At 41.0% G+C, this 26,844-nt stretch overlaps 1 protein-coding gene across 10 annotated transcripts in view; it reads left to right on the top strand.

Annotated features, from left to right (window-relative positions):
• Positions 1 to 26,844, top strand: part of TBL1X (transducin beta like 1 X-linked) — a 300,606-nt gene that overhangs the window by 175,382 nt on the left and 98,380 nt on the right. For 9 of the 10 annotated variants that reach the window (XM_043537790.1, XM_043537791.1, XM_037899925.2 and 6 more), the window contains one exon: positions 22,669 to 22,776. The exons of the other annotated variant lie outside the window; for it this stretch is intronic. The gene's annotated coding sequence lies outside the window, so the exon portion shown is untranslated. The remainder of the gene's footprint in view (positions 1 to 22,668; positions 22,777 to 26,844) is intronic. 10 annotated transcript variants of the gene reach the window in all.

Consider the following 26,844-nt stretch of genomic DNA (forward strand, 5'->3'; position numbering starts at 1 on the left):
TTCCTCATCTCCTGTCACAGGATGCAGGTTGTGTGGTTAATCCCGACCTAGATGTTCTCTGCCTCAGGATGTGACTCCTGAATGGTTCACAGGGTTAGAATCCTCCTGCTCTGCGCAAGTACAGCAGGCGTTACTGAGTAATAGAACGATATCAACATATGTTACTTACCTGCAGAAATGGAAGGGATTCTTCCATTGATGTTGTCGTCACTCCCTTTTGCCTGATTCAGTGCCACTTCTAGTCATCCTGGATTACCTGTTGCATATAAAGAAATCAGGGTTATCAGTTAGTTCAATTAATGTCCATTTGGCCGCAATATCAGTCTTTCATCCTCTGGTGGAAGGATTCTCCATAGTTGTTCATCTGGTATTGTCTAGGTTTTTAAGGGCATGGGGAATCTCTATCCACGGATTAGGAACCCTCCCCTGAACTGGGATCTCCACCTGGTACTCAGTTACTTTATGAGACTTCTATTCGAATCAATGTCAAACTGTTCTCTGTTGCATTTATCTATGAAGGTGGCCTTTTTTTAGTAGCCATCTTATCAGCCCCTACAGTTGGGGAGATGGCAAATTCCCCCGTTTATGGAGTTCTTTAAGGACAAGGTCTCTTTATTTCCACACCCTAAATTCTTACCTCAGGTTCTGTCTGAGTTCCACCTTAATCAATTCATTCCTCTACCAGTGTTTTTCCTGAAGCCTACAGGAATTCTCTATAGGAGTCCAGTTTACATAGCCTGGATATTAGAAGAACATAGGCCTTATACTTAAATAGAACCAGGCAATTTAGGAAGTTATCGAGGCTCTTCTTTTCCTTTGCAAATAGATCCATGGGTCCTCAGTCTTTACTCAGAGACTATTGAGATTGTATCTGGATGTATTTTTGCTTATTATGACCCTGCGGGTGTTCCCCCCACAAACGGTGATAACACATTAATCCAGCTAACAGGCAACATCTACGGCATAACTGTAGAATGTACCGGTATCCGAAATGTGTAGGGCTGCTACATGGCTTCAGTACATATGTTTTCAAATCATTATGCCCTGATCCATGTTGTCAGAGCTGACGCTGCACTTTGTCTTCGTTTCTGGCCTCTGTTCTGAAGTGCTCTGCTTCATCTTGAGATATTGGAAATGGGAGATTTGCCAGCTGAGAGCAACCTGGAGGGCAGCAAATGGGCAGTGATGACAGAATGTCTTGAATCCTGAGAATGTTATTTTGATTCTAAGCTGTTTACCTTCCACTAGATAAATATATAATTTTAATGTTCTGAAGACAGCTAATAGAAAAGTTTTCCGTATTATTACCCATTTATATACCAGTATTTGTATTTTTGTTTATCTAGGCCTATCCCATATAAATTAAATTACAAAATCCTTCATTAAAATAAATAAGGTTGGGACACAAAGCAGTGAAACCAAAGCAGTTTTGCCTTGAGGCTGCAGGGGTTTCCTTATCTCACCCTGGTGTGTCTAGGTATTGCAAAACATATGGTTCACCTTTAGGGGGAGTCTCTAGCCAGGGGGAAACGTTACGCACCATATGTGCTGCAATAAGTGGAGGTGTGATGAGAAGGTGAACTGAGGACAGCCATGCAACCGTCATTCAAATGTGTTGGTGGCTGCAATGTCAGTCTGCATCTTCTCCTCACCTCCTCTCTTTGTAGAAGTTAAAGCATTAAAATATGACATTATGGGGGGCATTAGAATTGCTTATCCATATTATTATTTTTATTTTATTTTATTTTATTTTATTTTATTTATTTATTTATTTATTTATTACTGCTGCTGGTGTCTATTCTGCAGTAGTGCCTAGGAACCCTTGCTTTGGACCAGGACCCCATTGTGTTAGGCGCTGTACAAACACACACCAATAAGACACTCCCTGCCCCAATGAGTTTACAAACTAGACAAGATACAATGCAGATCTCAGTTAAATTTTCCACTACTGCCCTGATGATAAATTTTAATTTTGGATGCCTGTGCTCCAAGGCCTCTACCTGGCTTAATAAGAAAACATTGTGAACATAATTACCCCTAAATGGGTAACTTGCCCAAATAAGTTCAAGAGCTGGAGCAATAAAACAGCATCATCTCACCCTCAACCAAAAAGCCGCATGAAAAAAACAAACCAAAGCAGAGACAAAAACAAAGCTCCCAACTATTCTCTTAGTTGTCACTGACACTTTGGCTATGTCTACACTACGAAGTAGGGGTATGATTCCTCTCCCAGTGTACACAGAGATGTGGCTGGCTGAGCTGTGCTGAGTACAAACCTCCCTGAATTCAATATGTACTAGCCGCTGTTGCTACCAGTGCCACTGTACTGCTATTTATACTTGTGTAGCTCAATGAAATCTGGTGCGAGCACGTGTACACGAGCTGGGGTATTACACCCCTAGTGTAGACAGAACCTATCAGTCTTATTCCCATTCTGACATTCATGACCGGTTGCCGCCAGTGCCAATATCTCCTGTTAATGTAATGGAAGCCACTCATTTGTAACAAAAAGCCAAAATGTTCCAGTATGAGATAAAGATGTTACTTCCTGTAATAAAGAAAAATACAGGGACAGATCCCCTTTCGTCATGAAAAATCAGTTCTGACTTATTTTACTTTCCAAATTTTCTAAGATATGGCGTGGTTGCCCAACCTTGAAACACCAAAGCCATGTTTCAGAACTGCAGAGTACCCACAGCTTCTGCTGAAGTGAACAGTAATTGTGAGTGCTCAGCCCCTGCATAAATCAGGCTTTAAGTATCAAGTTGAGAACCCAGAATGACTGGAGAGTTTTGAAAATTTAGGATTAAGTAACTTGCATTAGGGTGCTGTGGTCTGATAAACCATAGAATCATAAAAATGTAGGGCGGGAGGGGACCATGAGAAGTCATCAAGTCCAGCCCGCTTGTTCTGAGGCAGGACTAAGTAAACTTATACCGTCCTTGACAGTTGTTTGTCCAACCAGTTCTTAAAAACCTCCAATGTTGGGGATTCCACAAGCTCCCTTGAAAGCCTGTTCCAGAGCTTAGCTAGCCTTATAGTTAGAAAATTTTTCCTAATACCGAACCTAAATCTCCCTTGCTGCAGATTAAGTCAATTACTTTTTGTCCTACGTTCAGTGGACGTGGAGAACAATTGATCACCATCCTCTTTATAAACAGTCGTTAATATATACGAAGAGAGTTATCAGGTCCCCCCTCAGTCTTCTTCTCCCAACACTAAACTTGTCCAGTGTTTTTTAAGCTTCATTATAGGTCAGGTTTTCTAAACCTTTTATTGTTATTGTTGTTCTCTTCTGGACTCTCTCCAATTTGTCCATATTTTTCCTAAAGTATGGAATCCAGAATTGGACACAGTACTTCAGCTGAGGACTCACCAGTGCCACGTAAATCCAGTTAATTCCCTCCAATCTCTTACATACAACACTCCTGTTAATGCATCCCAGCCTGATATTAACCTTGTCTGTACCTGCATCACATTATTGACTCATATTCAATTTGTGATCCACTATAACCCCCAGATCCTTTTGTGTAGTTATTCCCCAGATTGTAGTTGTGCATTTGATTTTTTCCTTCCTAAATAAAGTACTTTACATGTATCTTTATTGAATTTCATCTTGCTGAATTCAGACTACTAATTCTCCAATTTGTCAAGGTTGTTTTGAATTCTAATCCTGCCTCCGAAGTGCTTGCAACCCCTCCAAGCTTGGTCCTATCCACAAAGTTTAGAAGTGTACTCTCCACTCCATTGTGCATGTAATTAATGAAAATAATAAATAGTACCGGATCGAGGACTGGCCCATGTGCAACCCCATTAGATATACCTTTCCAATTTGATAGTGAACCATTGATAACTACTCTGAGGACAGTCTTTCAAACAGGTGTGCCCCCATTTAATAGTAATTTAATCTAGATCACATTTCCCCAGTTTGCTTATGAGAATGTCATGCAGGACTGTGTCAAAAGCCATACTAAAATCAAGATACATCATCTCTACTGCTTCTCCCTTATCCACTAGGCCTTTTTAGGTAGTAAAGTAGGAATTGGGAGACCTAGGTTCTGATCCTGATCCGGACAGTCTAGGTAAATTGCTTAATTTCTGAATTTTACTTCTCTATCTGTAAAATAGGCATAATACTTAGTGAACAGAGCTGTGAAGATTAATTAAGGTTGGTGTAGCATAATGGAGAGTCATAATGGAGAGTCTATCAAAGTGTTATAATTAAGTGCCATAAAAATAAGTGCCATAGAGGAGCAGAGGAGAACAGCATACAAAGGACAACAAGCATTCCTTCGTTTCCTGCTCCGATACCCATATTACTTCTGTCTTTGCTGGAATGCTGCCATTTGTACAGAGAAACAGAATTGGTGATCCACAGGAGATCTCCATGTTTCACCTGGAGTAGCAACAAGGGAAGTTGATGATAACTTAATTCTTCATTTCCACAATTTCAAATGACAGGTTTCAGAGTGATAGCCGTGTTAGTCTGTATCAGCAAAAACAACGAGGAGTCCTTGTGGCACCTTAGAGACTAACAAATGTATTTGGGCATAAGCTTTCGTGAGCTAAAACCCACTTCATCAGATGCATGGAGAGGAAAATACAGCAGACAGGTATAAATACACAACATATGAAAAGATGGGAGTTGCCTTACCAAGTGGGGGGTCAATTAAGGTGGAAGTGGGCTATTCTCAACAGTTGACAAGAAGGGAGAAAAAATCACTTTTGTTGTGCTAATGAGTTGAATGTAATCAAGGTGGCCCATTTCAAACAGTCGGCAAGAAGGTGTGAGTATCAGCAGGGGAAAATTAGTTTTTGTAGTGACCCATCCACTTCCAGTGTTTATTCAGGCCTAATTTGATGGCATCCAGTTTGCAAATTAATTCCAGTTCTGCAGTTTTTCATTGGAGTCCGTTTTTGAAGTTTTTTTTGTTGAAGAATTGCCACCCACTGTTAAGTCTGTTATTGAATGTCCAGGGAGAATGAAGTGTTCTCCTACTGGTTTTTGAATGTTATAATTCTTGATGTCAGATTTGTGTCCATTTATTCTTTTGCATAGAGACTGTCCGGTTTGGCCAATGTACATGGCAGAGGGGCATTGCTGGCACATGATGACATATATCACATTGGTAGATGTGCAGGTGAACTAGTCCCTGATCGTGTGGCTGATGTGGTTAAGTCCTATGATGGTGTCACTTGAATAGATATGCGGACAGAGTTGGCACTGGGGTTTGTTGCAGGGTTTGCTTCCTGGGTTAGTGTTTTTGTTGTGTGGTGTGTAATTGCTGGTGAGTAATTTCTAATGTTTGTTGGGTTTTGTAACTTTAATGTTGAATTTCCTGGCTCTTCGTCTTTGGTGTTCTTTTGGTTTTTTTAAATTAAGCCCCAATATTTTAATAGAACTTTAATATGTTTTCCCCCTATTGTTGCTGATACAAGTTTTACAGTCTTAACTACATCCAATCATAATGTTTCAAAAGAGAGTTTATAAAACATACCTGGGTTAAATAATTTAAATAACCAGATACCTGTACTAAGTTTCTCACTGTTCTTTGGATCTGTGTTCCTTAGCTAAAGTAGAGAGTGGAGAGTTATTGTAAATTTTGAGTTTTGTTAGCCAGAATAACACTCAAAGCAGATAAGAAACTACAGAAAACAAAATGAAGTGGTTAGATGATAGTATTTACAATGTCTAAATTGAACTCAACCTCGGAAGTTACACAGTTATCAAGAGATAATCAGTTCAATTATGTCCAAGTTTTATTCCAGTCTTGTTATAAAGGCAAACTTCCCCGTTGTCTGCTAGTCTAGACAGGTGATTTTGGTATCAACATGAAAGTAAGGATCCTTAAATATAGATCCTTATTTATCTCCAGTCAAGCATATCTGCCAGTAGAATTATGGGCCTGCCCAGGTCAGTTCAACCAAACAGTTGGCCAGAATTTAGAAAAAGTTACTTAATTATCAAAGAATGTCAGTTCAGTTCATAGTTAATGTGCCCAGATGATAATTGCAGCCTAAGTATTGCCATTTATCCATGCACAAGACTATCACAGATTAAACCCAATATATAATATGTGGAAATAATTTTGGAGCTATTCTAATTTCTCTGGAATTTCACCAGTACTGTAAACTCTTATGCCACTTTAAGCAAAAGTTCAATAGTGGTAAAATCTTTAGCTTACAAGCCAATTCAGAGTTTCTTCCTCTTTGTCTAAGAAGCTGTAAATTCTCTTGACCATAAAATTGGTGTGATTTTGTAGGCTGAACTCTTTGAAACACTCAAGGTTTCTTGCAGCCGACATTTGCTACAGGTAAACACAGATTCCTGTTAAGAATGGTGTGAGACTTAGTGTAATGAGTTTCTCCAGCCTCAGTACTCTTGACAGAGCTAGAGATTCAGCATAATTTCTATATCTAGACAACTAAGACTAATTTTTTAGTGAAATGCAAGTACATATCATATATTTTCATTGTTGTATGTTTTAACTCAGGTATGTACTTACTGAAAAGCATTTAATTTAACTAAGTTATCACTCCTGTATCTTTATTCCAAATATATAGGCAAAAGCAAATAAAATAGAAAAGAAAAAGCTGAAAGAGTAGGTTAATTCAAAACTTAGCAAGAATTTGTGGTTAAGCCTAGCTAGATAGCTGCTGTAACAGTTACTCAACCCACATTTGTGTGTGAAACACAGAATGGCATCTGCTGTTTGACATGTGTTAAAGGTTTAGACCTATATTGGGGTTGTCTGTAACACTATTGTAATAAGCTACATATTTTCTGTGTTGTCACTACAATAAGTAGGAATGTCACTTTTTCTATAAACATAGAGGGTTCAATCCCACACTGATGTTGGGAAAATTTCTTCTCTCAATGTAAAAGTTAGGTTTTGAAATAAATGTTATTGAAAAAGTATTCTGGTTGCATGCATAAGGCAGACCATTTCCAATAAAAGCTTTGAAGTACCACCAGTCTATTCGTTTGTGGTTATGAACACCTTTTTCAATTTTGCAATATGTATCTACTTAGCAACTGTACAGTAGCTACTATAAATTTGATGTGTGATCCAGGCAGCAGGCTTCATTGCATAGATAGTTCCTCTTCTTTCCTTACTTTTGTGCTCCATTTATTTCTGTTTTTTAAAGGATTTTGAGTGGAGCTCTAACAATAAAGCTGCCCTATATTTTGTTGTTGGTTTAAAATAAAAGGTGTGGGGAGCGGAATCTGTTGAGATAGGAACTATGTACATATATGTGAAAGATATTTCATTGCTCTCAGGAAGAAATGAATGAATTCCATTCAGAAGTAGGACACAGAAACACAGTGTATTCAGATTCCTCCTACTGTGTTTAAATGAAGATAGTGTTAGACTGTATTGCCCAAGACAGGGTTCCATATCTTTAAGCAGATAACCATGAACTGTTTTGTTAACAATGATTGTATGTGGAAGCAGCTTTTTCATCTTTGAAATTTCAAGCTGTATCTCAAATTGGGTCATGCCATTTAGTCTAAATGAATCTCACTGTCTCTTAAGTAGTGGTTGGGGGGAGAGATTGGAACAAAGAGTTTCACATGAAAGCACTTGAAACTGAGATTTCTGCAACTGTATTCACACAAGGAAATTTCATAGTACTTAATGCCCTACAATATACTTTACTACAGCGGCTAAACACCTATGACCGTTTTTATTATTGTTAATATGGGGAGGGGGCGTGAATTCCTTGTCACACCCTGGCACAAAACCAAATCCAGTGCTGTCATAATAGCCGCCACTTGTTAGCTGCATTCCAAACTACTGGTTGGCAGTGCACACACATTACTTGGAACTTGCTTCTGTGACTAGGTAGGTTTTTCTTGCCTTTTCCTTTTAGATTCACAAACCAGATCAGTTGACACTTACTGCTTCTGAATAATCATATTTAATGACTTTTTCCCTGGTTAAGTATTGAAATATATACTTGTCTGTGTGACTATTTAAAAAAAAATTATAATTGAATCTACATTGATACTTTCCCTTTCACATAAAAATGAAACAGTGTCTAGGTGTGAGGAGAGGTATAAAACTGAACTTTTTGCTGTATTCCAGTGTTTTGTTTTGGGTAAAGTAGTGCATTTTGTGTATTATTAGCATCCTAGCTCAGCTAGCCATGTCCCCGTTTACCAAGGAATTCAGCTGGCATTGACCCAGATTATGTAAAATTTCCTACTAAGCTTTTGAGTATATCCCAGTGCTTAGCTTGAAGTGAAGATCCATATCATTTCTTGCTGAGAGAAGCAGACTCCATACCAGCCACAGGCTTCTCTTGTGGGTCTAGTGCCTTCCCTTGACCTACAGCATTAATTCAAGTATTTAAAACATCCAAAGATTGTTTTCAGACTTTACCCATTTAAAAAAATAATCTTTAATACGTAACTGGACAAGGCGATAAAAAAAAATTGTAGGTTCACATTCACCTGGGTCTTTTAACAACTCCTGAGCGTTGAAATTCAGCTTCAAAATAGACAACATACTCTGAACCAATAGTAGTGTAATAAGCTGTTTCTTTTTGTTTCATTGTATTGCAACATCTCCATTTTTCCATGCCAGGGGCATGGAAAAAATAATAAACAAAACAATGTTAGTACATTAGCTGGATCATGATGATTTCAAGCACAAGTTGGGTTATTGACTTAAAGTGTAATGGGCCTAATAGAAAAGCAATTGTTTAAACAACCCCTCTCTGTGTAGCCCATTCCCTGTTCTATCCCATCTCATTCTCTTTCCCACATCCCAATTATACAAGATCTAAATACATTATTCTTTAGCAGCTTTGCTTTTAAATCAGGAAAAATAGTTTTAAAATTATTTTTAATAAATTTATTTAAAAATATTCTTGCTACATTCAGCAGAGCTTATATTTTTACAAACAAAGGCTCTGATCTTGCAATCTGATCCATGTAGGAAGACACTTGTAACCCATGTAGTCTCATTGACTTAAGTATGTGCAGGGGTCCACCAGAGAGGATCTGACTGCAGCATCAAGCCACGGCCAGTACAAAGAAACAGTAGTCTATTTTATGCCATTGCACCTGTCTGGCCAAGGATTGAAACATCTGGAAATTGTCTGTGGATTTTCAAACAAACAAAAGCCCCAAACAAAAAATCCATGATCTTTCTCAGAACCAGTAGTTCTTTGGTGGCACACTGTTACCCTCCCGAAGAGCATTTGTGCTCATGGTCTGAGTATTCTTGGATTTTCATTCCTGGGTATTATACTCAAAATTGCATAAGAAAATTTGCGGATGATACTAAACTAGGAGGAGTGGTAGATACGGTGGCAGGTAGGGATAGGATACAGAGGGACCTAGACAAATTGGAGGATTGGGCCAAAGGAAATCTGATGAGGTTCAACAAGGATAAGTGCAGGGTCCTGCACTTAGGACGGAAGAATCCAATGCACCGCTACAGACTAGGGACCGAATGGCTAGGCAGCAGTTCTGCGGAAAAGGACCTATGGGTGACAGTGGACGAGAAGCTGGATATGAGTCAACAGTGTGCCCTTGTTGCCAAGAAGGCCAATGGCATTTTGGGATGTATAAGTAGGGGCATTGCCAGCAGATTGAGGGACGTGATCGTTCCCCTCTATTCGACATTGGTGAGGCCTCATCTGGAGTACTGTGTCCAGTTTTGGGCCCCACACTACAAGAAGGATGTGGATAAATTGGAGAGAGTCCAGCGAAGGGCAACAAAAATGATTAGGGGTCTGGAACACATGACTTGTGAGGAGAGGCTGAGGGAACTGGGATTGTTTAGTCTGCAGAAGAGAAGAATGAGGGGGGATTTGATAGCTGCTTTCAACTACCTGAGAGGTGGTTCCAAAGACGATGGTTCTAGACTATTCTCAGTGGTAGAAGATGACAGGACAAGGAGTAATGGTCTCAAGTTGCAGTGGGAGAGGTTTAGGTTGGATATTAGGAAAAACTTTTTCACTAGGAGGGTGGTGAAACACTGGAATGCGTTACCTAGGGAGGTGGTAGAATCTCCTTCCCTAGAAGTTTTTAAGGTCATGCTTGACAAAGCCCTGGCTGGGATGATTTAATCGGGGATTGGTCCTGCTTTGAGCAGGGGGTTGGACTAGATGACCTCCTGAGGTCCCTTCCAACCCTGATATTCTGTGATTCTATGAAAAAATAATAATCGGAAAGTTTTGCTTGAGAGCAGTGGTAGAATTCTCTTCAGGAGAGAGAACAAAGAGAACAATATTTTGATCCACTGGAGATTTTTCATTTTGTTCCAATAGTTTAATCACCATTTATATATTTTTGCATTATTTTTAGCATCACATAATTCCATAGTATGTATGCATTAAGTAAGTGTTTTCTGTATTGCATCTCCAACGTTTGTGTATAGCTGGCTCATCAATCAGATATAATTATTCAGTGCTGCTGGGGAGACTATGGTATTGTATGTTTTTTCTCCTCACCCCAAATAATGCAAATTTTCTTTAAAAAATATGCAGTAGCAAGCTGACATTTTGACTTGGGAAATATTAATAGAATAGGACCCACAGTACCAATGATTCAGTCATCTGTCAGCCTGATAAATTCCAGTGGGGAAATGTAGCCCACAGGGCTTCCAGCTAATTATATTTAAGTTGTTTAGTACTGCTAGGAAGCAGCATCCAGGCAGTTGCTGAAAGCTTTGAAGCTGTGTGTACCATTCGAGTGTGTGTTCAGAAACTCATTACCCTTTTGTGCTTGTGTTGGATGGATTTTAGGAAGCTGACATGAAATAGAGAGCAGGAATCAATATCTGAAAAGACATTTTATTTGCTTCTGATCCATTTCCTGATTCAGCAGCTGCTAGTCTGTAATGTTTTATATAATAACTACATATGAGGGAAAATGTTATTTAACTTCACTAGGTATTGGCCATACAAATCTGTTTATAATGACGTGCAGCAAAACAGAACAAGTTAAGCTCCAGCCATGCCAAAGTTATAAAGGGACTGTCCATACCCAGAATCCCAAGTGGCAGCAACTGCCTAAAGTGTCTTACTTATCTGTGTCTGGTAAGTTTATTGCAGCTGTTTCTGTCAAAGCCTGATCTTGCAACCGTTATCCATGCCCTTGCAATTTCTGGATTCAAATCCTGTCGGAATGCTACATGTTACCCTTTAAGACCTCTTGGAAACCACAGCTTGTGCAGAATGCAGCTGCCTGCCTGCTTGGCAGTGCTAGCTACAGGGAGCACATTACATCAGTTATCAGATGACTATGCTGGCTTCCTCTTTGTTTCCCAGTCAACACAGAAACTGTATAGAGCTTTATAGATCAGTGTCAATAATGTGAATTGCATCTGGAAGCAAACTCTCTCACCGTGTATCGCCCACTGGTTGGTTGCAGCTGAGGTGAGAGTGCTAAAAGTCCCTCCCCGCATCCAAACTTCTGGAGATCAAAAGCAGACAGTTCTCAGTGGTGGAGCATTCTGAGGTGTCAGATTCACTTCACTTGCTGGGTGGCAGTCCCAGGGCTTATCTATGCACAGAAATTGCGTGGATTTAATTAACCCATTTTCCACATTGATTTCGTTAAATCAGTGCAACCTACTTGTGTGTAGGTTTCAGAGTAGCAGCCGTGTTAGTCTGTATTCGCAAAAGAAAAAGGAGTACTTGTGGCACCTTAGAGACTAACAAATTTATTTGAGCATAAGCTTTCGTGAGCTACAGCTCACTTCATCGGGTGCATTCGACGAAGTGAGCTGTAGCTCACGAAAGCTTATGCTCAAATAAATTTGTTAGTCTCTAAGGTGCCACAAGTACTCCTTTTCTTCTACTTGTGTGTACACTCTCTTAAATTGTTTTAACAGATGGCTGATAAGACACACTTGACCAAATTTAAGAGTGTTCACAAAAGGAGGTTGCAGCCCTTTACATCAATTTAGAAATGGATTTAATAAAATGTATGCAATTTGTGTGTGTAAACTGGGACCAAGTCTTCCAGTCTTTTTAATGAATGGTGCATGGTTCATCTTGTTCCTCATGTTTTTACTTGAGTTGGGGTTCAGTGGAGAATGCGGTTTGATATTTCTGAAAGGGGAGTGTCCCTCTCCCCCCTCCCCCAGATTTTTAATGACCATTTTGTTTTCTTTCTTTTTATTTTATTAACTTTTGTATATGTGCCTGTAACTCTTAACAGGCCATTTTATAAGTTAAGAAATAAATCTCATGAATAGGGTTGCCACTTGTCCAGGTTTTGACTTCTTTGTCCAGGTGCCATTTAGGGTTGCCAGGTGCTTGGTTTTTGACTGGAAAGTTCTGTCAAAAAGGGGACCTGGCATCCCTAAATGGTACTCAAACCAAAAGTACAGTTACTGCAGGGTGGTGAGAGGTGCCAGGTGATTAACCCATAACAAACCCTGCTAAGCCGGTGCTGCCTCCTACCTACAGGCAAGCTCCTTGAGATGACCCAGTGAGCGACTGTGGTGGGGGTAGAGGAGCAAGGGGCGGGGCCTTGTGGGGACCAGGGGCAGGGCCTCAGGGGTACAGTTACCAGCAATTAGAAATCTGGCGATTCTACTCATGAGTGAATACCAGGAAACAGAATTGTTTTGGGAGCTGGATTTTTTAAGCATAGAAATTAACATTTATTTTACTAACCCTGAGGCTGCGAATGAGTTATGTGAATATAATCATTGTCTAAAGTGCCTTACTCATTGTCCATGTATATCCTATATTAATATATATTATATATCATGTGTATCCTATATATCTATAGCTATCTATCTTTATATATTGTGACAGGGTCAGGCCAGATGGCTATAGGAGAGTAATAGAAGGCAGATATATTAGCCCCAGGCTAAGTAGGTCCCTTTTCCCTGGGTAAGGTAAGAGGGAAGGTTCCAGAACAATCAGGAACCTTCTGGAGACAATTAAGACAGGCTGATTAGAACACCTGCAGCCAATCAAGAAGCTGCTAGAATCAATTAAGGCAGGCAAATCAGGGCACCAGGGTTTTAAAAAGGAGCTCACTTCAGTTTGTGGTGTGCGTGTGAGGAGCTGGGAGCAAGAGGCACTAGGAGCTGAGAGTGAGAACGTGGACTGTTGGTGGACTGAGGTGTACAAGCATTATCAGACACCAGGAGGAAGTTCCTATGGTGAGGATAAAGAAGGTGTTGGGAGGAGGCCATGGGGAAGTAGCCCAGGGAGTTGTAGCTGTCGCATAGCTGTTCCAGGAGGCACTCTAGACAGCTGCATTCCACAGGGCCCTGGGCTGGAACCCGGAGTTAAGGGCAGGCCTGGGTTCCCCCCAAATCCTCCCAACTCCTGGTCAGATACAGGAGGAGTCGACCTGGACTGTGAATTCAGAAAAACGGCCAAGCTGAGGGCTGCTGTGAAGCTCCAAAGCGAGCAAATCTGCCAATAAGCACAAGATCCACCAAGGTAGAGCAGGAACCTTGTCACTAATATATATATATCTCCTTCTGTTGACACAATTCTAAATTAATTGTATCAACAAGAGGCAAATGCAGTTCAAAATCCTCATGGACTTTCTGTCTCATATTTTGAAATTAGTCTTATTTCCATCTTCCATTTCCTTTCACATAATCTCTTCCTCCAGTGGAGACCAAATTCACTCTGGGTTTTACTGGTTTTGTTTTGTTTTGATTTTTGGTAGGCAACATCACACATCAACTCTTGGCTGCCAAAAATCTTTTTTGTAATATTTTCTTGTCAGGCTGAACAAATCATGATGTTACTGTTTCTCTCAGGTACCCCCAGACAGCCAAAGCCTCCTCAGACACGTTTATTATCTTTCCTCCAAAACTATGATATGCTGCAACAAATACAGTATTTACTACATCAAGGTGTAGCACAGGGAAGAGAAGGCTGGACCTACTGAGTCTCCATATGGGTAAAGCGTTGAGCAGAATAAGTATTTAGGAAAGACTCTGCCATTAAGATTTCCGATGGTGAACACCTATTTTGGCTCCTATAGGGCTCTTGTGTAAGAGGGGGTCACAATAGGGTATCCAAACTGGTTCAAGATATGTCATTGCTGTGATATTGATTCTCTTAATTGCACAGGTGTTTCCTGCATTTGAGAGAGGCTGCTCCGGTGAAAGGGAGAAAGGCTTCCCATTGGCAATAGAATTACAGCTATAAGCTTTCTCTGTATTACATATATCTGCCTGTAGCTCAGCAAGGCTCTTTTGACACCTTAGCTGAATAATGCAGAACAGAATTCTGCTACATCTGTCATATAATTGAAACATGAATAATAATTCTCTCAACTATACATGAAAAGAGAGACTGAATTATTTCTGTGTGATTGGACCTTGATACCAATTCATCACTTCTGGTCCTCAAGAATAAGACTAACATTTTAAGGGTGTTTTTCCTGCTAACCTGTTTATGAGGGAAAGCTTTTATTCAATCATACTGTAATTATTTGTCTCAAAGTTGATTTCATAATTTGTTTTTATCTAGCTGACTCATATCTATTTTATGTTGCCCTCTTCACCGGATGTGACTTTGAAGATGTCTCCTCAATGCTAAACCGAGTCACAACACCCTTCCAAATTCAGTAAATGCATGACTCAGGGCTTGTCTACGTGGAGATTTAGCAAGCCAGGGTCTGGATGTATAGCATATTAGCGTGCTGCACACTAACTGGTGATATGGACTCTGCTACCACACACTAAAAGTTCTGTAGTGCAGTTTGACCTGCTCTTTCAGTGCACACTACAGAACTTTTAGTGAGCGGTAACAGGGTCCATATGACCTTTTTTGTCCATCAAGTTATTGTGCTATACATTCATACCCCAGCTTTCTGAACACTAAGTCTCCGTATAGATTAGCAGTTAGAGACTCAGGTGCTATGGTGATGGGGCAATATAAGAACCTAGACACACAGATGACTGGTACATCAAACAATTAAGGAATGGTTCAGCTAGCTGTTCATCTTTTTCAGGTAAATAAATTGAACTGTGAATAATAAAGTGAAAAATAAAGTGAAATTGATCACTTGATGATTACCTGTTTTGTTCATTCCCTCTGGGGCTCCTGGCATTGGCCACTGTCAGAAGACTGGATACTGGGCTAGATGGACCTTTGGTCTGACCCAGTATGGCCATTCTTATATTCTTATGAACACCATGCAGTTTACTAGGGGGAGATTTTTATTGAGATGTTAAAAACCCAGCTCTTGACTAGCCTGGGTATAAACATTGCCCCTTTTTGTAAGAGTAGTCGTGCCCAGCACAGTATGGGTGGAGGTTTTGGCAACAAGTTGGTTGTTGCCTGTGTCCCAGAAGTGGCTGCATTTTAGTGGTGCTGGTGTGGTTTTATGTAAAATATTAATCCAAAAAAGAAATTAAAAACCCAAATCACTCTCAGCAGCTTTGCAGGTGGCAGCACATTTAGTCTTCTTGATTTATATACTTTTTAGGAATCGCTTCATATATTTTTAAAGCATCTTTCAGACATGATATCTTGGGTTTTAGTTTGCCGGATTGTGACATATTTAACGATGGCATCCTGCAGTTTGCCATATATTCTGGTTTCCGTACAAGTACTAAAGGTTATCCCTCAGGGACTGTTTGAAAATATTAAAGCTGTTTATCACTTTGAAAGGATACAAAACATTCATTTCATGTATTAGGTAGACGGCACGTCTTTTCTAGAGGCTGAAAGTTAAATTCCTCCTGTGAGGCTTCTCTGGTTTTGTGTACTACTGAAAGTGGCCTGCCTAACTTATATATAAAAAATAAAATAAAATCCATTGCTGGAAGGGGAAAATATAAATTAGACACCCCCCCCACACACACACTAATATAATGGTTTAAGGAACAGTGCTAGGGAAATGTATTTAAACACTAGGCCAGTAAAATTGGCATCTGGTTTGCCCTGTCTATGGTGGCTGGTCAAGTCAGGTAAGAAAATGGTTCGGTTGGAACTGTGCCACAATTGTGTTTAAACACTGTTCTGAAACATGAGGCAAGATTTACAAAGGTATATAGGCATCTAAAGATGCAGACAGGTGCCCAATGGGATTTACAAAAGGACCTAAGCAGGTTAGACACCTAACTCTTACTGGTTTTTCAATGAGAGTAGGCACCTAACCTGCTTAGGTGCTTTTGTAAATCTCATTAGGCACCTGTCTGCAACTTTAGACTCCTAAATACCTTTGTAAACCTGGCCTGTGGATCCGAAATGAATGTATGCAGGATTTAAAGGGAGACTAGATAAGGAGCAAAGGTGCAGTAGATAGATGTACTCACCTTTCACTTCTGAATAAATATGGACAGGACCAAATTCAGACTTGGGGTAAGTGGATTTAACTTCATTGACTTCTAGATTAAAGGCCTAGGTCAGAGTTTGGCCCAAATAGAGATTTCTGCTCAGTCATGTCCAGGATGTAAGTATCTGATCTGGATGTAGATAGAATGGTAGAAGTAAATATATTTACATATGGTCAGATAAATTATGATTTTTGACCTGTAGAGAACTATGTTCAGTGTTGCCTGTGCTATGCTAGATCTAAGCCGGAGATACCGGTCCCTCCCCAAAAATCCCTCCCCCAAATGGGTTGTCTTTTATGCCTATGAAGGCCACGGGGAAAAGAACAGAGAAATAAAATCAGTCTTCACACAAAGTTTTACATATAGAGTGTATAGCCATTGAATATCTATGTCCTTCTCTCCAACAAAAGGTTAGAGTCCTTGGGTGAAATCTTGAAGTCACTGGACTCAGTGGGAATTTTGTCATACATTTCAGTGGGACCTGAAATCTCTTGGCTTTTTTCTCCTGTTGTTTTGCATGACACCACAATGTTGTCTTATAAATGTGAATTAAAGATTGAGAGTAATGGTGGTTGACAGACATGCTCAAGCATATTCTGATGGCTGATTTTCATATTTTTAGGAACGGTGCAAAGTCTAATTCCAAACCACAAGCATCAGACATTTGATTATAGAGTATCGGGGGCATATGAGAACCGCTCTCCTGTGTTGTTGTTTACATACAGTCAACTTCTTTGGCATTCTAGCCGCAGAAGATGTAATAATGACAGAAAAGAATGTTAAAGCCATCTCTCTGATGTCTGTTTTTAAGCAGAAAAAAAATTAAAACTTCCAGGCTATTGTTATGTGGCAATATATGGCAGTTAAAGCTAACATTTGAAGTATTTCTTTTTTTATTTTGTTGTAAAAGGACATGCCAGGATACTTTGGGTCTCAGAAATCAGGGTTTTTTTTTATATATATCACAGTAAGTTAGTATGCAAATAGAAAATATGATTGTTTTATTACCTGTATCAATGTTCCCTAAACAGTGGGTTGCAAGAAGGGTTGAGATGGGTTGTGTGTGCCCTGGAGGCACTACCTATCCCTCTCTTCCCTTCTTTCCGCCCCCTCCCTCCCCCATTTCTCTCTTCTGCTGGTCATAAGGAAGCGGCCATAGCTGGCGAGTGGACAGTCACAGCCTGGCAGCGCTTGTAGCCCTGCCTCAAGGAGAGAGGAGCTGGCTGGGGCTGCAGGAGTGGGACAGGGCTGCAGGAGTTAGAGCAAGGGGGCTGGGGGGAGTGGAGCGGGGGCGTGGGCTGAGAAGAGGAAGGGAGATTGGGGAGCAGGGGGCTGGAGGTCTGAGGGGGGTTGAGGGTGGGGTGCAGGGAGCAAGGATTATGGTGGGTCCCCAAAAAAGACAAAAGGCAGTTGGTGCATTGCCTTTATAAAATGTTTGTGAACCTCTGACCTGTATTACTAGATGGCTGGATGCCAGATGAAACTAGGGCCCTATTGTGCTAGGCACCAGACCAAGACCCTAGTAAATGGTCCCTGCCTCAAAGAGTTTACCATCTATTTAGAGAAGAGTGACAAAGAGCGAGAGAGAGGAAGTATTAACTGTCATTTCACAGCCAAGTCACAGAGCGTGTTAGAGAAAGAAAGTGCCTCTGGAACCTAAACATATAGCACCATAGGTGTGTGTATCTTATAAAAAATATTCAAAAACAAACCACTCCACTGCATGCACACACTCCCCCTTTGGAGAGAATGAGAGAACAAACACATGACAGCTGTTAGTCATGTTACTTAATGTGCTACAGGAAGGTGCCCAGATACTAAGGTGATGAGTGCAGTAGAAGGACCTATATAGAAGAGAATGGAGATTAAATGACTTGTCCAAGGTCACACAACAAGTCTGTGGCAGAGCCAGCAGTTGAACCTGTACCTTGTTACTCAATTCAGTGTCCTAACCACAAGACTAGATTGTAGTCTCTGTCCATAGGCAGTTCATAGATTCATAATGTTTAAGGCCAGAAGGGATCATTAGCTCATCTAGTCTGACCTCCTCTATATCCTAGGCCATTAAATTTCACCTAATTGAGCCCAATAACTTGTGTTTGACTAAAGCATGTCTTCCAGAAAGGCATCCCATCTTGATCTGAAGACACCAAGAGATGAAGAATCTACCACTTCCCTTAGTAGCTTGTTCAAGTGATTAATCATGCTTGCTGTTACAAATTTGTGCCTAATTTCTAATTTGAATATGTCTGGCTTCAGCTTCCACCCAATGGTTCTTATTGTGCCTTTCTCCAAGAGATTGAAGACCCTTTTATACCCAGTATTATCTCCCCGTGAAGGTACTTATACATTGTAATCACGTCACCTGTAAGTCTTCTTTTTGGTAAGCTAAAGAGATTGAGCTCTTTAAATTTCACACTGCAAGGCATTCTCTCCAGCCCTTGAACAACTTTTATTTTCTGCATCCTCTCCAATTTTTCAACATCCTTTTTAAAATGTAATCAGAAGAACTGGCTGCAATATTCTAGTATCGGTCTCATGAATTCTGTATAGAGAGGTAAAATCATCTCCCTGTTTATTGCTTCCCTGTTTTTACAGCCAAGCATCACATTCACCCTTTTTGCCACGGCATGTAAGGGACCAGGGTGTTGGTGGTCTGGCCTATGGTCGCTGCTGGGCTGGGGTCTACACATCAGGGACAGTAGTCACTGAGCAGGAGTCAGTGGAATTGCAAGAGCCAGGTTCAGTAAGCAAGAATCAGAGGCAGTCCAAAGTCAGAGACTAGAGGTCAGCGGTAGTACCACGCTGGAATCAGGGTCAGAGTCAGGCCAGAGTCTGAGATCAGAGAGAGTACCAGACTGGAGTCAGAAGGCAAGAGTCAGTGTCAGGCTTGGGATTTGAAACTGAAGATCAGGAGACAAGATAAAGTCTGGAGTCACAGCAGGCCAAAGTCTGTGTGGTTGGCCAGACAACTTCCTGGGGCAACCCCCAGAGTTAAATAGGGTGCTTGGCCGGTAAAGGGCCGCAGGGTACTGTCCCTCTGTCTCCCTTGGGTGGTACTTCCTGCAACACCTATTCTCTGCAGTGCTCGCTGGCTGTAGCTCTGCATGGCCTCCCGGTGGCACTGTGGGAAGTCATCTGTCCCAGGTTCTAGTCCACACAGCAAATTTGATAGAGAAAATCTGCTTTTCAGAAAGCAAACTGTGTATAGTAAAATTCTGCTTTCCCCCACTAACACCGTCGCCCCCCTCACTACCACCTATTTTTGTTCCTTTGCTCTGCCAGTGAGGAGATTATCATTCTATTCTTGAGTAGTTATCAGTACGTAGTTTCCTCCAGTCTGTCAGCTAAAATAAATCTGCTGGAGTCCTTAGCACCAAGAACACAGGATGCTCTCGCCTCCTGGGCTGTGTGTTTTGCCACTCCAGTGCTACTAATCTCCTGAATTCTGATCCCTTGATTTGGTGCCTGATCCTGCAGTAATGACGTCCGTGAAAATGTTACCGCTAACAGCAATGCTGCAGGATCAGTCTCTTGCTTTGCTTCCAGGAGTCCACTGGGTCTTCTCCATAAAAGATTTCTATAACACATTACTAAATATCCAATTTCAATTTACTGTTAATACTTGACAATAACTGTTCTCGTAACTGCAATGATGAAAATACAAAACCAAAACATTATCTTGTGATTAGCACTTTGATTTTTTTTTCATGTATCCATAAATTAGATGCAGGAAAAAGGGTTAATATAACTTGGGTACATGAAATATTTATAGAGCTAAAGAGAGATGAAGGTCTCTGGCCTTCTGCTAATATCCTTGAATTATGATTGTTCTACCTGCTTTCACATCAACGTAAAAAAATAAATAGCCTCCCGACTTTTTATAGAACTGGCAACATTTGGGTCCCAAATGTAGTCAGTAACATGGCTGAAGTGTTCCAGCAATAACCCCTCTCTTCCAGCAAAAGCTTGGTTGTTCATTTATCAGCATGTGTTGCCAACAGTGTTAATCTGTTAGCAGACCCCCACTGTAGACAGACCCCCACTGAAGTCTGCAAGGCACTACATGGGCTAGGGGAGCCACCTGAATCAAGTCTAATGCATTTAATAAGCAATAATAGTAATAATAATAATAATAATATAAATCATAATGAATACCTGTTTCTATATAGCAAAAGTGAAAGGATGAATGGCCTTTAAATGAGTCTGTTGCTTTGCTAATAGTATTTTTGAGAAAGCTATTGATAAAAGCAGGCAATGATACAGTGCACCAACATTTGTAAGAAACCTTAGTCTGACAAATTTATGAGTATAATAAGAATGGAAAGCATTAAATGTGCAGTCACACAATATTTAAATAAATCAGAGCTATAGTAGGAGCCTTTATCTGCTTTACAGGATGTGTTAAAATCAATGATTCCTACAGAGGGATAGAACATGGATCAGTTAATTGTTGTCTAGACCAGCACCATTATAACTTGTCTTTTGTTGCATGCACAAGTATCAGGATATTGAATATGGGCTAAAAATTTAATATTTAATATTCTATGAGTTTTTCAGTTAAGTATGGAAACAGGGATTATAACAGTATGGTCTTCCAAACATATTTAGGGTACCGCCTTCCATATTTACAAAGTCACAGTTTTTGGAGATGTTTTGTAGAAGGGGATCATAATGTTCACAAGAGAAGAAATGAAAGCAAAACAACTTAACCTCAAGCTGTCAAGATGGCTAGATGGCATGAAATAGCTTAAATCTCTCATTATTCTATAAATATATGGGAGCACACATTCATTAGACAAACTCAAAAGGCTTTGACTTTTAGTTAGTGCTATAGTTTTGTCACAGTGGTCACAGAAACTGTGAATTTGAAGGAAGTCCATGAAATACCCCAAACTGAGTGAAATGTTTCCAAACTGAGTGATGTTGTGACCTGGTGCATGCAAGTTTGGCCCGTCTGTCCCTCCCTCTATCCTCCATCCTAACCTCAGTGGTGTTGCTATCTTGTGCGTTAGGTTGCAGCACCCGGAGTAGGGAGCTGGGTCCAGCCCCAAAGGACAGGAGGCACGACTGAGGGAGTGAGTGCAGTGTGGGCTGACTCTCCAACACCCTGTCCTACTGCCCTCTTTCCATGACTCGTTTTTTTCCCCACACCTCTGCAGTTAAATGTATTCAAAATTTCTGTGACAATCGTAGCCCTGCTTTTGTCCATTCAAGAATAGTTCATCTGTTGTTCACATCAAAGTTAATTGGAACAACATGGAAGGCCTGATTTCCCTATGGCCTTGTCCCTTGTGGAATCATTTACACTTGTGCAAAATGGGTGTAGTAAAACAGTATGCATGTGGGTATAGAATTTGGAATTTATTATGTTTTACAGTCACCTTGTACTAATGAGAATGAGTATGTTGTTCAAGACAGGTGGAAAATCAGGACTGGATTCATGAAAGCTAACCTCTAATGATGTTGCAAATACCTTTATTTTATAAATTGATTGAGGAATTAAATGTTTCATTAAAAAACACATTTAATGTGTGATTCTAGGAGCTATCGAAAATCTTTGGAAAAGAATATAACTCATTAAGAAATTAAATAAATCATTTCATCCTGATACATTTTATTGTTTTATTAGAAAGAACACAAGACATAAGGTGGGCAGAAGAAATGAGGCTTGAAATGTAGCCTGGGGTAACATCAAGAAGTAAGTTAGGCACATGGAGGCTGTTCCAGAAGGGGGCTATGAAATAAGGCTCCACTGGAAAGACACAAAGGAAGGCACAGAAACGTCTGGTATTTGAAGAGTGCAGGAAAAAGGCTCTTGTGGATATAAAAATTCTGGCACACCTTTCATGTTTGATTCCATAAAGATTTCCACCCTGACCTTCCCAGAAAACCAAGGGATGGATGCTTTGGTCTACCAAGCTCATTTTGTTCCACTTACTTGGCACAAAGTGAACTTAAACCATCTGGAAATTCCCGGTATAGGGGGAAGCTCTGCTTGCAGTAGGTCAAAGTGAATTGTCTGCATTTTATTCAGCTGCAACTCTGTTGTCAGACTTGAACAGTGCAAGGGCCCACTGAAATGGCAGAATTTTGAGTTCTGATCCAGGTTGTCTTGAGGCTCCTGTTAGCATCCTGAGTTGCTACAACCTGCCTCACAACCACACGTGCATCAGCTGAGCAGCATGAGTCTTTGTGTGTCTCGCTTCTATAGCTTTTTCTGTCACAGCTTTATTCCCCCATGGTTCAGATAAGCCTCCCATCTCAAAGGATATTAAAAATGATTGATAAACTGGAGAAGGCCAAGAGGAAAACTGACAAGTGCACCTCTTTTGAGGACATGTAACCCGGTCTGACTGGGTCTCTCTGCCTCTCATTCCAGACTTATCTACTGTCGGATGTGGTGATCTCAATGGTAACGCAAACCCCCAGACTCTCGACAGCAGCCTGCGAGGAACAGCATTCAGCAGCTCAAAGGTCTCACGACCAGGTAAACCAAAGTAATTCCAAACATGGACTTACCTTGAGAATGCTATTCTCCCATTCTCCCCACTTTCAGATTTTTCTCTGCTGGCCTAAGTCCTGGTCACATCTGGAGCACAGCATGGGCACACCTGCATTTTTGTAGAAAGAGTTTGGTTGTTAAGTCTCCACTTGCACCATCATTTAAGGCTAAGACAGTTCCAACTCCCTCAGTCTCATTTGATAAAAGGTCTATAAATATTGTTGGTCATTTTCCTGAAATTCTTTTTATAAACGTCTCCAAATTATCCATATTGCCAGGAAAAAGAGCAAAGAAGCAAGCTATCACTGATAAAGTGGATTCTGTGTTAGCTAGCTGCTCCAGAAAATTCTCTACAATAGAAGGAATCAACTCTCAGACATCTGCTGTTAAAGAGAGTGTATTAATTTTCCTACATTTATTTAGAACTGTCTGTCCATTTACATTAGGCTAGAGTCCTTACAAAATTATTTTTCTCTCTTCATGAGATCTGTCTTAATGGGTCCTGGAGAATTTCCATTTTGCTAGGTATGGTATGATAAATGTTTGCATGATACTTTCCAAGACGTCATGCATCTGTCTGCAGGGTTGGGGGTTATGCCAACGAGAGCCTGCAGGGCACGTTGTCAATGATCTGGTGCAGAATTCTTGGTTAAGTTTTGATTCCTTCTCTATATTGGTGGACTCCTATGGAGGGAACATGTAGATCAAGGCCTTACAGATCTGTTTGGGAAAAAGATCTATGTAACTTCAATACAGGGGAAGATCAAGACTTTTACATACAGACCTACTCCTCATCCAAAATATGTTGGCTCACCATTGTTACAGAAACGAAGGATTGGCTATCATATGCAGGTGTAGCAGTTTATACATTCAGGGAATTCTGACTAGCTCTCTGGCAACTCCATATTAGGGGCCAGCTGGCTCCTTTTCAACAAATGGTGTTCCTGCCTCATCTCTAGCTTCTGGGGAACATTGTGATTATGGCTAGTTTATAAACTTTCTAAAGTTTCCTTCCATATGCCTTTCTTTGCAGATTGTTCTTTCTCCTTTCACCATTGTCCAGAGACTTTTTTTTCCTTCGCCTTTTTATCTCCCTTTTTTCCTTTGGGGAAAAAAGGAGAAAGGGATGGGGAGGGACAAAAGACAAAATGCCGATTTTTCAATTCAAAATAAAAATATTTGCTGGAATTTGTTTCATTGAAAAATTAAATTTCTGAGGAATTTCTAATCAGGATGTCACACCGTACTAAGCCAAATGCTTTACAAAAGTCTAGGTATATTATAATCACACAGTTATCTGTATCAACCAAACTTGTAATCTGATCAAATAATTAAATCAGATTTCTTTGACAAGACATATTTTCCATAGAACAATGTTGACAGGCCTTAATTATATTCCTATCCTTTAATTCTTTTATCAGTTGAATCTGATATCGGCTTTTTCCACTATTTTGCCTGGGATTGTTGTCAGGCTCACCAGCCTATAGTTAGCTGGGGCATTCCCTTTTTGACTATTAGCACAACATTAGAAGTGTTCCAGTCTTTTGCAGTCATCCTGATATTCCAAGCTTTACTAAAAAATTAACATCAGTGGGCTGGAGGTCTGTTCAGCCAACCCTTTTAGAACTCTTGGATACAAATTATCCAAGTCTGCAGATATAAATACGTTTATCCCTATTAGATGTTGTCTAATGTCCTCCTTAGTTACTAATGGACAGCAAAGTTTGATCATCCTCATTTGATACAAGTACATCATTCTGCTTCCTTCCAAATTTAGAACAAAAATATTTATTGATGTGTTTTCTGCAACATCAGTGGCGGATTAGCCACTGAGCCCATGGAGCCCAGGCCCAGGGTCCCTGGCCAACAGGGGGCCCCCTGGAAAAATAATCTGCCACCAAGGGTGGAAGCCCAGAGCCCCAGCCGCCGGGAAGGCGGGAAGGCGTGCAGGGAGGAGAAATCCCCCCCCCCCCCCAGTGACCCCTGAACCCATTCCTGGAAGAAGCCACAGGACGGGGGAAGCCCCCGGCCACAGCCTGACCCCATCTCCGGCAGAAGCTGCAGGACAGAGAAACCCCTTCCCCCCCAGCAGCCTCAGCCCAACCCTGGCAGAAGCTGTGGGATGGAGGAAGAACCCCCTCCTCCGTGGTCCCCAAGCCAAGACCCTCCGTGAAACAGGGGTGGACCCTGGGGAAGGGGCAGAAAGGGGTGCAGCTGTTGGGCAGGGCCACAGGCAGAAGGGGCAGAACAAGGAGTGCTCTGGCCCAGGGCCCCAGGAAACCTTAATCCGCCTCTGGCATCATTAACAGTTTTACCATGTGTATTTAGCAATGGGTCTATTGATCTTTGTTATGATTTTTTGTATATAATATACTTAAATTCCTTAATTCAGTGGTTCCCAAACTTGTTCTGCCACTTGTGCAGGGAAAGCCCCTGGCGGGTTGGGCCAGTTTGTTTACCTGCCGCGTTAGCCGGTTCGGCCGATCGCGGCTCCCAGTGGCCGCGGTTTGCTGCTCCAGGCCAATGGGAGCTGCTGGAAGCGGTGCGGACCGAGGCACGTATCCAAGTAAACAAACCGGCCCAACCCGCCAGGGGCTTTCCCTGCACAAGCGGCAGAACAAGTTTGGGAACCACTGCCTTAATTCCTTATTGTCCTTAGCCCTGCCAGTCATGTATTTTTTTCCTGATGTCCTTAGTTTCCCATATTACTTTTCTGTACTTCATAACTTATAATTTATATGAGTTATATCTATTTCCCCCTTTTTCTGGTTGTTATATGTTATTTTTCTAATTGCTGCCTTCACTCCACTGAACCAGATTGGGCTTTTAGCCAAAGTTGTTCTCTTTCTTGATTTTTTGAATCATTGCTTATTGGCTGTCTTATAAATTCTTTTTAAAGAACCCAATTTGCATTCACATTTTTCGGTCTAGATTTTTCTTCCCAGTGAATTTAACTCATAAATTCTCTCATCTTTGGGAAATTAGCCCTTTTGAAGTACCAAGTATATTTATTATCCAGTGTGTGCCCATACTGAATGTGATCAGGTCATGATCACTGGTCCCTAGGCAACCACAAGCTTCTAGGCAAGTGAATAAGTTAGTCTTTATCCATTATAATGAGGTCCAAAATAGGGTTACCTCAGATTGAGCGCAGTACTTTTTGTATTAGAAAATTGTCGTCTATAATGTTTAGAAACCAATGATGTTTTGTTTTTTTTAACTGGTTTCATGAAACCTCCAACATATGTTTCCCCAACTGAAGTCCCTCACTACACAATTATTCTTTTCACACATTACAGACAGGTGCTTATGGAGTAACTGATTCTGTTCTCTGGTTTGAGTTGCTGGTCTGTAACAGACCCTCCCACCCATGCCCCTTCTGGAGCTTTGTTAGGACATTGATCCATATGCGTTCAAGATCCTGTGGTTCTGAGTTATCGATAAATCTAAAGAGGTAATGATGTTTTCAATGGAAAATGCTACCTCTACCTCTCTTATCCCCTCCATCCTTCCTAAATAAATTGTAACTATAAGGTGTATCCCCACCTTAGTCAAGATAGGGTTAAAGGCACAATCAGCCCACCTGGCAGACCTGCAAGGTCTGTCAAGCCTGTAGAGGGGCGGGGCTTTAAAAGGGAGACTCCCTACTCAGTTTGGGAGTGGCACTGAAGGACTGGTTTGTAGCTTAGAGCTCCCTGAGCCTCTGGAAAAAGGGTTGCTCACTGGGGAAACCTCCTAAGAGCCTTGGGGGCCCAAGTTCTCTGAGGAAAGAATGGGAGCGATTCTTTTCTTTTCTCTTTGGCTTTCTGAAGTACCTCGATTCTGCCTCTTATGGGCTCTGGGAGCATCCTGACTTTTTCTTCTGGACTAATTCCTGCCCCTCCTATCTCCCCCACAAGGAGCAAATGCTCTGAGTGTGGCACAAGAGGACTGTTTTCCAAACTCTGAGGCAAGAGTGGTACCCACCCTGTCACCCAGGGCCCCCAGGGAGGTGTAACCTACTACACTGTGACCTTAACATGCCAATCATGTGAATCATTCCACCAGGTTTCA

This window comes from Chelonia mydas, chromosome 1 (genome assembly GCF_015237465.2).
Source record: "Chelonia mydas isolate rCheMyd1 chromosome 1, rCheMyd1.pri.v2, whole genome shotgun sequence".
Classification (NCBI taxonomy): domain Eukaryota; kingdom Metazoa; phylum Chordata; order Testudines; family Cheloniidae; genus Chelonia; species Chelonia mydas.